Below are 9,923 nucleotides of genomic sequence, written 5' to 3' on the forward strand. Positions count from 1 at the left end.
CTGAGGCCTATAATATCTGGTGCCATTTTCTGTTAATATTCCTATCACTTCAAAAATTTCCCTCAATCCTGTTTACAGGCAAATATACTTTTCCTTCCCTTGTGGCTCAGAGATTGAGTGTCAACCCATGAACCAAGAAGTCATTGTTCAACTCCAGGTCAGAGCACATACCTGGGTTTCAGGCTCACGCCTCAGTAAGGGGCATGCAGGTGGCAGCCGATTGATGACTCTCTCTCATCATTGGTATTTCTATCTCTCTCTCCATCTTCCTCCCTCTCTCTGAAATAAATAAAAATGTATTAAAAAAAATACCTTTCCTCTATTCATAGCTCCTGGCAACAACTGATCAAGTGTCACTTGAATTTATACCAGTGAAATTATACAATATTTTCCAGTGCTGACCAGCAGACCCTGAGCGATGGAAGAACAGATTACTCTGACAGAGGTTTCTGTGAAAGAAAGGGTTAAGGGACTCTTACTTCAGTAGTAAAAGCAGTCCTGTTCGCCTGCCTTGTTGGCTTTTTATTGTAACAACAGCTTGAACTTAAATTAACCTTTAGATACAATCAGTAGGGCAAGTATCCTTGAGAAAGTATATGCTTCTACAAGGTCGGGTCTTTAAAGACTAAACAGAAATTCCAGCAAAACACCCCTGGGGGATCGAACTTGTTTGGAAAAGTCAAGGTAGAGGCTGCCACCTTTGGCAAGGTCCCCTCAGAGGCCCCGACCTTTCAGAGAATCCTCCTTACAGACATTCCAACAAAGTCCCGTGCTTCCCCACAAATATTGGTCTTTTGTGTCTAGAGTATTTTATTTAGTAAAATGAATTTGAGATTTGTTCATTTGTTCCATGTATCAGTAATTAATTCCTTTTTGCTAATTGATAATATTGCATTGAATGGATCTACTATTACTTATTTATCCTTTCATTATAAATGGATATTTAGATTATTTCCAATTTTGGGACATTTAATATACCGTTTGCTGCAAACATTCACGTAGTCTTTTTTTTTTTTTTTTAAATTAAATCTTTATTGTTCAGATTATTACATTTGTTCCTCTTTTTTCCCCCCATAACTCCCCTCCTTCCAGCTCCCACCCCACCCTCCACCCTCACTCCCCACCCACTGTGTTCATCCATAGGTGCATGATTTTTGTCCAGTCACTTCCCGCATCTCCCACACCCCTTTTTCCCCCAAGAATAGTCAGTCTATTCCCTTTCTATGTCCCTGATTCTATTATAATCACCAGTTCATTCTGTACATCAGGTTATTTATTCACTTGATTCTTAGATTCATTTGTTGATAGATGCATGTTTGTTGTTCATAATTTGTATCTTTACCTTTTTCTTCTTCTTCCTCTTCTTAAAGGATACCTTTCAGCATTTCATATAGTACTGGTTTGGCGGTGATGAACTCCTTTAGCTTTTCCTTATCTGTGAAGCTCTTTATCTGACCTTCAATTCTGAATGATAGCTTTGCTGGATAAAGTAATCTTGGTTGTAGGTTCTTGGTATTCAGCACTTTGAATATTTCTTGCCATTCCCTTCTGGCCTGCAAAGTTTCTGTTGAGAAATCAGCTGACAGTCGTATGGGTATTCCCTTGTAGGTAATTGAGCCTCTTTCTCTTGCTGCTTTTAAGATTTTCTCTTTGTCTTTTGCTCTTGGCATTTTAATGATGATGTGTCTTGGTGTGGTCCTCTTTGGATTCCTTTTGTTTGGGGTTCTCTGCGTTTCTTGGACCTGTAAGTCCATTTCTTTCACCAGGTGGGGGAAGTTTTCTGCCATTATTTCTTGAAATAGGTTTTCAATATCTTGCTGTCTCTCATCTTCTGGCACTCCAATGACTCTGATATTAGACCGCTTAAAGCTGTCCCTGAGGCTCCTTACACTATCTTCACACTTTCGGATTCTTTTTTCATTTTGCTTTTCCAATTGGGTGTTTTTTGTCGAATCTTTGGTTTGATTATTGTACTCCTCTGGTCTGCTATTGGGTATAATATTCTTTATTTCAGTCCGTGTATGCTTACTTTCTAATTTCTTTATCGTAGCATCGAGGGTCTCATTAGTTTTCGTGAGGCTCTGCACAAATTTATGGCAAGCCCTCAAAATTGCGATTCTTAGCTCCATATCCTCCATTTCTGTCATGTTTCTTTGTCTCCGCATCTTTTATGCTTTCTTGGTGCACCCCCTTGTGGTCTCTGTGCGCAGTCTTGTTCTAGCCAAGCCTTAATTGTTGTAGTTACCACTAGAGGGATTTGACCCCCAGGCCGGCTGGCTATAGGAATCAGCTGTACGGAAAACGTCTGCCTTCTGGGGAGGCGCTAATCCAGCCTTTGCCTGAGGCGATCGGCAAATGGCTGTGCGCAGGCTTTGGGCGGGGCGGGATCAACAGGGCGGGTGGAGGGAGCAGTTATGGCCACGCTCAGTCCCGTTCCCAGAGGCTCTGCTTCTCAGAACCCCGGCAGCCGCTGCAAACCTCGGAGAGAAAGCTGCCCTCAGGTTCCAACTGATGCCGGATAATCCCGCTTCTCCCGTTTGAGTCTGGGTCCCTAGAGACTCGCCCGGATCTGGAGCCCAGAGTCTGAGACTCACTCCCGACAGAAAACGACAACCGCGCCCTCAGCCACCAGCCCGCTTTGCGCGCGCACCTCGGTACCTTTGTATTTTCCACACTGCGCCGCCTCTGAGCCTCGATTTGCTGTTCTCTTTCCTTCTAGTTGTAGAGTCTCTCTTCAGCCAGCCTTCCTGTGGTTCTGGGTGATGTCCGTTCAGTCTTTTAGTTGTATTTTTGAAATGGTTGTTTGCGGCAGCGGTCTCCGGTGTTTACCTACGCCGCCATCTTGGTCTCCCTCCAAAATCCATTCACGTAGTCTTATGTGAATAGGTTTCCAATTTTCTTGGGTACAATGCAACATTGACACAAACTACCCAGACTCAGATCAAACTTCACTGGTTAAGGGCACAGCCTTCCACAAGACTGCCCTTACTTTAGACACCAGCAGCACATTGAGGGTTTCCAGGCTACCTACACTCTTGACCAACTGACTACAAGTTTAGGGAGGTTCCTAACCCCACCCCCCCAGTCACCCCCCCCCCCAGAATAATTCTTTAGAATGCCTCATAGAACTAAAGCAAGTGCTATACTTATAATTACAGTTTATTTTTTTATTCAACAAATAGTTATTGAGTGTCTATTACGAGCTAGATATTGTGCCAGGTACTTGCGACACAGCAGAGAACAAAAGGAAGGTCCCTGCCCTCATGGAGCTTACAGTCTAGTGCTTATGACCACGTTGCCTGCATGCTGGCTGTGAACGTGGACAACTCTCTCCTCAGCTATCCAATGCAGGAAGAAGCAGGCCTGGCCCAGACATGGATAACATGTCTGGTGCACTGTAGATGCCAAACAAATACCATCTCTAACTCACTACCCAGGGAGTAGATCAGGCTGGAAATTGGCTTTTAATAAAACACAGGGAGGGGAGGGCAGAAGGAGTGCAGCGGGTGGTGTGGTGTGCTGCCGCACCAGGGTCTGAGCTGGCTACACAAACTGCTGCTGGCAAGGTCCTTGGCTTCTCTGTAGCTGCCAGGGCCAACTATAGCTCCCCTTAGCTTCTCCATGGCTTCCTTGGCCCTCAACAAGGGTTTTGGAAGGGTTGGCCAAGATGTATTCAAAACCCTTCACTGACTTGGTCACATTGCTTTTGAAACGAGTGAGACCAAATTCCTGGACAGCTCAGGAGATGCCAAATAAGCTAGAGGAGACCCAAGCTTCCTGGTGGATTTCAGTCCAGCCGCTGTTCTCAGAGTTCACACAGTAAACACATCGTTCCTCCACCACCATCAGCAGGGCGTGGTTGATGTTCCAGGTGAAGATGGTCATGATTTGGTTCTGTGGGTCCACAATTGAACCCTCCAGGATGTACACAGAGTGAGCAACATTGGCAGGAAATAGTCGCTCGGCCCAGAGGGGCATCCTGTTGGTCTTGGTCAGGAGTCTCCGGTACAGGAGCTTTTGGTCAGGGTCACCTCCCGGTGCACTCTGTCTTCTGTCAATACATGTGTGCTATAGGGATTCGAGCATCGCTGCCATAAGGCAGCGAACACTTGGTCCCGGGAGCTCTGGAGTACACTCTGGCCCAGGAAATGCTTCACCATTGTCCCTGCCTGGAAGGGTCAGCACCGGAGCAGCATCAGGGGTGCAGAGCCTGGGGGGACGCTGAGGCCAGGCCAGCTCGGCGCCGGCTCGCCAGGCACCTGCTCAGTTACCGCCCGCTGCAGCCACCAACAGCCACCACCATGAGGAATTGTTGGGCCCTACTTGCAGTTTTATTATAGCAAAAAGACAAGTCTCTATCAGCTAAGAGAAGAAACATACTGGGACAGGTGGAAGGATGCTTGCATTTTTCTCAGAATACATTACCCTTCCAGCACATAAATGCACTTTACTAACCAGGGAAACCAGCCTGAGCTTTAAACGTCCAGAGTTTTTAGTGGGGTTTTATTATTTAGTCATGATTGATTGAATCATTGACTACATTAAACTCAAGTTCAGTCTCCTCCTCCAGAGGTTTGGACTGATATCACATGGCTCTAAAATGCCAATGCTCTATTGACATGGTTGGTCTTTCTGGCATGGTTAATGTCCATTCTGAAACTGTCTAGGGACCCACAGTGCATCATCTCATTAGCATAATCTCAGACGGTGTTGTCCTAAAGCCACATCAAGAATAACAAAAACCTATTAAGAGGCAATTCTGAAGATTCAAATGCTTTTTTTCTGTAACTAGGGAAAAAAGCCAGTCGATTCTTCATTATACAACATTGGATAATATCTAGGAATGGGATTGTATGTTCCATTTTGTTTGAATTCACAAACATTTTTTCAAAGTGGCTGTGAAATTTTGACCTCTGATAAGCAGTACATAGGCCTTCCACTTGGACTTCATCTTTGCTATTACTTGCTACAATCAATCTTTTAAATTTAGCCATTTTACATGGTGTACTATGGTATCACATTGAATTTAATTTGAATTTTGTCAATGATCAATGATACTGAGAACTGTACATGTGTTTTCATGTGATTATTATGTCTTTGGTGATATGTCTGTTAGAATTTGGCCCATTTTTCAAAAAATTTATCTTTTTGTTGAAACTATTATAGATATCTGCTTCCTCTACCCATTGACCCTTTCTAGCCCGCATCTGATCCCCCACTGCAGGCCTTTACCACACTACTGTCTGTGTCCATGGGTTATGCATATATACATGTAAGTTCTTTGGTTAATCTCTTTCTACCCACCCCTATCTTAATCTTTTCTGGGATTAAGTTGTCCGTTAGGATTTTTAAAAGCTTCATTCTATGTTTTTATTTATTCATTTATTATGTAACAGATTCGTTGAGGCATTATTCATATACCATACAATTTATCCAATTGAAGTGTACAATTGAATGTTTTCTTTAGATTATTCAGTGTTATCCAACCATCACTATTGTTAAGGCTTGAAATATCCCATCCTACTCCCATTTATAGGTTGAAGTCCCACCCACCATGACTAGCTTTTAGTTAAGCTTTAATTTCAGATCATCTTATGTGGTTACTTTTGTTCTGAATTTATAAGGCCACCATGAAGGCCTCCCCTGAGCTTGTGAGGTTTAGCTGGTATGTGGCCCCTTTTTTGTCTACGTTCTCATAGATCACTGTCTCTTCTTGCCTGATGAAAATATTATAAGAACTATTATTTTACGTATATTGCCTTGTTTTTAGTTGTTTCAGAAATGAGGGGTTATTTGGTTCTTGTTTCTTTGTTTCGGCTGAAAAAGGAAGTATTCTACAATACACCATTAAGTTAAAAAGCAACATCCAAAGGACATATGTAGTTACATATACCATATATATATATATATATATATTATATCCTATATAATAAAAGGCTAATATGCAAATCCACTGAATGGTGGAATGTCTGGTCGCTATGCCGCACACTGACCACCAGGGGCCAGGCCCTCAATGCAGGAGCTGCCCCCTGGTGGTCAGTGCACTCTCACAGGGGGAGCGCTGCTCAGCCAGAAGCCATGCTCATGGCTGGTGAGCACAGTGGCGGTGGTGGGAGCCTCTCCCGCCTCCACGACAGCTCTAAGGATGTCTGACTGACAGCATAGGCCTGCTCCCCAGCGGGCCTAAGCTGTCAGTCAGACATCCACCAAGGGCTCCCAGACTGCAAGAGGGCACAGGCTGGGCTGAGGGACCCCCCTGAGTGCATTAATTTTGTGCACTGGGCCTCTAGTATATAGAGAAAAACGTTCAAAAGATCAACACCAAAATGTTTATAATATGTATTGTCAAGTCTAGATGTTACAGATTTTTTTTTCTAAAGTTTTCCATAGAGAGAATATATTGATTCTATAATAAAAATAAACCTTTGATAGTATAACAATAGAAAAACATAATTAAATTTGAAGCCAAGTGAACACAACTTCAAATATGGAATTTTTAATGCAGAATACTGAAGGACAATTATTTTTTTCTATTTATTCATCATATTTCAATGAATAGGATTGTGACATTGCATTTGATTTTTTCTTTTTTATTGAATTTATTGGGGGGATATTGGTTAATAAAATTATATGGGTTTCAGATGTACAATTCTATAATGCATCATCTGTATACTGTCTTGTGTGTTCATCACCTCAAGTCAAGTTTGCTTTCGTCACCATTTATTCCTCCCTTTACACTCTTCTACCTCATCCCATGCATCTCTTTCCCTCTGGTAATCACCATAACGATACTATTGTCTAGGTCTATGAAGATTTGTTTGCTTGTTTGTTTTTCTTAAACCTTTCACCTTTTTTTACTTATATTAAGTTTTCAGTCCACACAAACTCTGAGATCTTTTCTCAGGAATTGCTTTCCAGCCCAAATTTTCTGCTTCCATTACTTTTTATTATTTGAGCAAAGTTTAAGCATCTTCTATATAAGATCCACATTCAATTATTTGATAAAAATAAAATCCAATTACAATAAAACAACACATGCATGCACATAATATAAAGAACTAAATAATTAAAAAGTAAATTAGCCTTTCTTTCTATACTTCTATAGCTGCAATGACTTTAATATATTTTAGCTGATTCTTTAGATTTTGACTCCATAATAAAACACTCACACACATATTTGTGTGCACATAATTTCTTGATTTTTTTAGTTTTAGAGATTATCTACTGTGAAAGATAAAATTCTAATGTGCCACCTCTGCTTCCTGTCTTACCCCTTACTGTCCATTCCTTTGTGTGACCCCTTCCTCTTGAGTTTGAGTTTAGGAGGGATGTGCAACTTGTTTCTAATTAATAGAATATGGAAATACAAATTGAAATTGGTCTCAATACATGGTCAACTGTATTAGGAGCAAGCAATTGAAAATCTTACTCAATTGTAGTATATTTTAATTATCTCATACTTTACTTTTTTCTTCTGATTTTATCTGGTTGAGTCCAAGAGTATGATACTTTGAGAATAGTTTAAAGAAGTGGTTGCAAACCGGTGGTCCGTGGACCACTGGTGGTACATGAAGTTCGAAAGGTTGGCGACGGCTGGTTTAAAGTATCCATAATCTCACTAAAGAGAAACTTCTACAAAATTATTTAAACATTATTTTTAAGCAAATTTTCTATTTTCAAACATGCTCTCAGATAGAGCTTTATTTCATAAACTAGAGGCCTGGTGCATGAAATTTGTGCACAGTAGGGTCCCTAGGCCTGGCTGGCAATCAGGGCCAATCAGGTTCCCCGCCTCCCTACTTCCCTTCCTCCTCCTTCCCTCACACCCTCAGTGCCCTGCCTCTGCCACTGGTCAACCACCATTTCCACGCCGCCCCCTGGTGGTCAGCACACATCATAGCAAGTGATTGAACTCTAGGTCTCAGTTGAACTCCTGAGGGGACACTTTTCATATTAGCCTTTTATATGTATAGATATATATGAGAGGTATGAGACAATTAAGAATCTTAAAATGTAGTAATAGGCAGTATTACTATAAATACTATTTCTGGCTAACATTTATTGTGTGGTTTTATGTGCTGTTTATGATTATAATCATTTAAAAATCAGCTTGTTTAATACTCCCACAAAACCTTTCAGGCATCCATTACCCACATCATTTTACAGTAAGGAAAATGAAACTAATGCAGGTAGCCTAACTTCAATAAGTAAATGGCAGAGCTGAGATTTTGACACAGTTTTGATTGAGTTCTTCCTGTCTCTATACCAGGAGATGTAGGAATCTTTCTAACTTTTATTTCAGATTCATGCTATCTGAAGCCGGGAAAGTTTTATAGGGAAGCAAAGTCTTTGAGAAGCCTGAGAAGATTGAGAACTCAAGTGTTATAGCACTTAGTCCTGGGGGGATGTTTCCCAATGACAGGGTGATGAGCAGAGACATCACCACTGAGTGAGACAGGAATTGGGCATCTGCATGCTTGTGTGAACACACTGTCATGAATAAATATGGTAACAAGGCTAATATGTGCAACAGGGGAAAGGCATTAGCAAATTAATGAAATGGAGCTAAGTTTTTGTTCTATTGTGGAGGATAATCATTTGTTGTCTAGTCTTATAAATCAAGGTCACTTATTTCTGTCTTCACACAAGACCCCGTTTTTTCTCAGATGAACTACACTGGATTATTATCTGCATTAAAAGTAAGTAGGTACCCTGTCCTAAATGTTCCCATCAATTCATTTTTTCCCACTGTCACCAGAAAAATTTTCCTATGACTTGGATTTGATAGCAATCTCCAGCTTGGAAATAGTCATTGTCTCACTATTAATAAACGAATCCTAGTCTTTTAGAAGAATGACCTCTTTTAGAGACATCCTCACTTTCTTTTTACTTTTTTATTTTATTACAAATCCCTGCCTTCCCCCAACACTATTCTTATATTTTCAGGGCTCAGGGAAGCAACTGTGGTAATTTTAAGTTCTTAGGTTCAAGTGGCTTGTCTGCAAATTTAGGAATCATTTTTCCAAAAAATGTTATCAAGTTGGCTTTTTGTTTGTTCATTTCATGGGCTTGAGATTTGTGAAACACTGAGGAAAGCTTCCCTAACAGAATGATGAGGAAATTTATTAATCAACACATACAAAGTAATACAGGACCTAATTATATAGAGAACATGCAAGCCTCTTAGATTGAAGAAGATAAAATTCAATAAATTTTGTTGTAAACTCAAAGAGTAAGAGCTTACTGATCAATCTATAATAATAAAAGCATAATATGCAAATTGACTGAATGACTGAAGAGCAGAACGACCACCTGGACGACCTTGCGGATGACTACGCTATGACACGCACTGGAGCCAGGTCAGCCAAGGTTGGTGCAATGCAATTGGTCGGGTGGCCCCACCATTGCCCCACGATCACCCCACAGAGGGAGGCTCAGGCCACGGGCCAGCAGGGCAATGGATGGGGGGGAGCTCCGCCATCACCCCAAAGAAAAAGGTCCAGGCCACCCTCTGTGCAGCGATTGATTGTAGAGCCCGGCCAGGTGAGTGGGGCCTCCCTTGTCTGAGCGATTGATCTGGGGGCCTCGTGATCCATCACCCCACAGAGGGAGGCCCAGGCCACCGGCCAGAGATGCTGTGGCAGGTGTGCAGGGCTGGCCAGCAATCGCCTCGCAGAGGGAGACCCAGGCCAGCAAAGCGATCGCACCCCACGCCTGTCACCTGCAGAAGGAGGCAGCCAGGAGAAGGAAAGCCTTGATAGGCCCTGATCGCCAGTCAGGCCTAGGGACCTTACTTGAGGGGTCCCAGATTGCAAGAGGGCTCAGGCCAGGCTGAAGGACACACCCTCCCGCATGAATTTTGTGTACTGGACCTCTATTTAAGAATAAGAAAAGAATTTAAAATGTCTAATATTAAAACATTC

At 42.0% G+C, this 9,923-nt stretch overlaps 1 pseudogene; it reads right to left on the reverse strand.

Moving 5' to 3' along the window:
• Window positions 1-3,464: 3,464 nt before the first annotated feature.
• LOC139002623 (PRELI domain-containing protein 1, mitochondrial pseudogene) lies at window positions 3,465-4,160 on the reverse strand (annotated as a pseudogene).
• Window positions 4,161-9,923: the final 5,763 nt, after the last annotated feature.

The sequence above is a fragment of the Myotis yumanensis genome, unplaced genomic scaffold, assembly GCF_028538775.1.
Source record: "Myotis yumanensis isolate MYYU_CA2020_CCGP unplaced genomic scaffold, mMyoYum1.0.hap1 SCAF_2, whole genome shotgun sequence".
In the NCBI taxonomy this organism is placed as follows: domain Eukaryota; kingdom Metazoa; phylum Chordata; class Mammalia; order Chiroptera; family Vespertilionidae; genus Myotis; species Myotis yumanensis.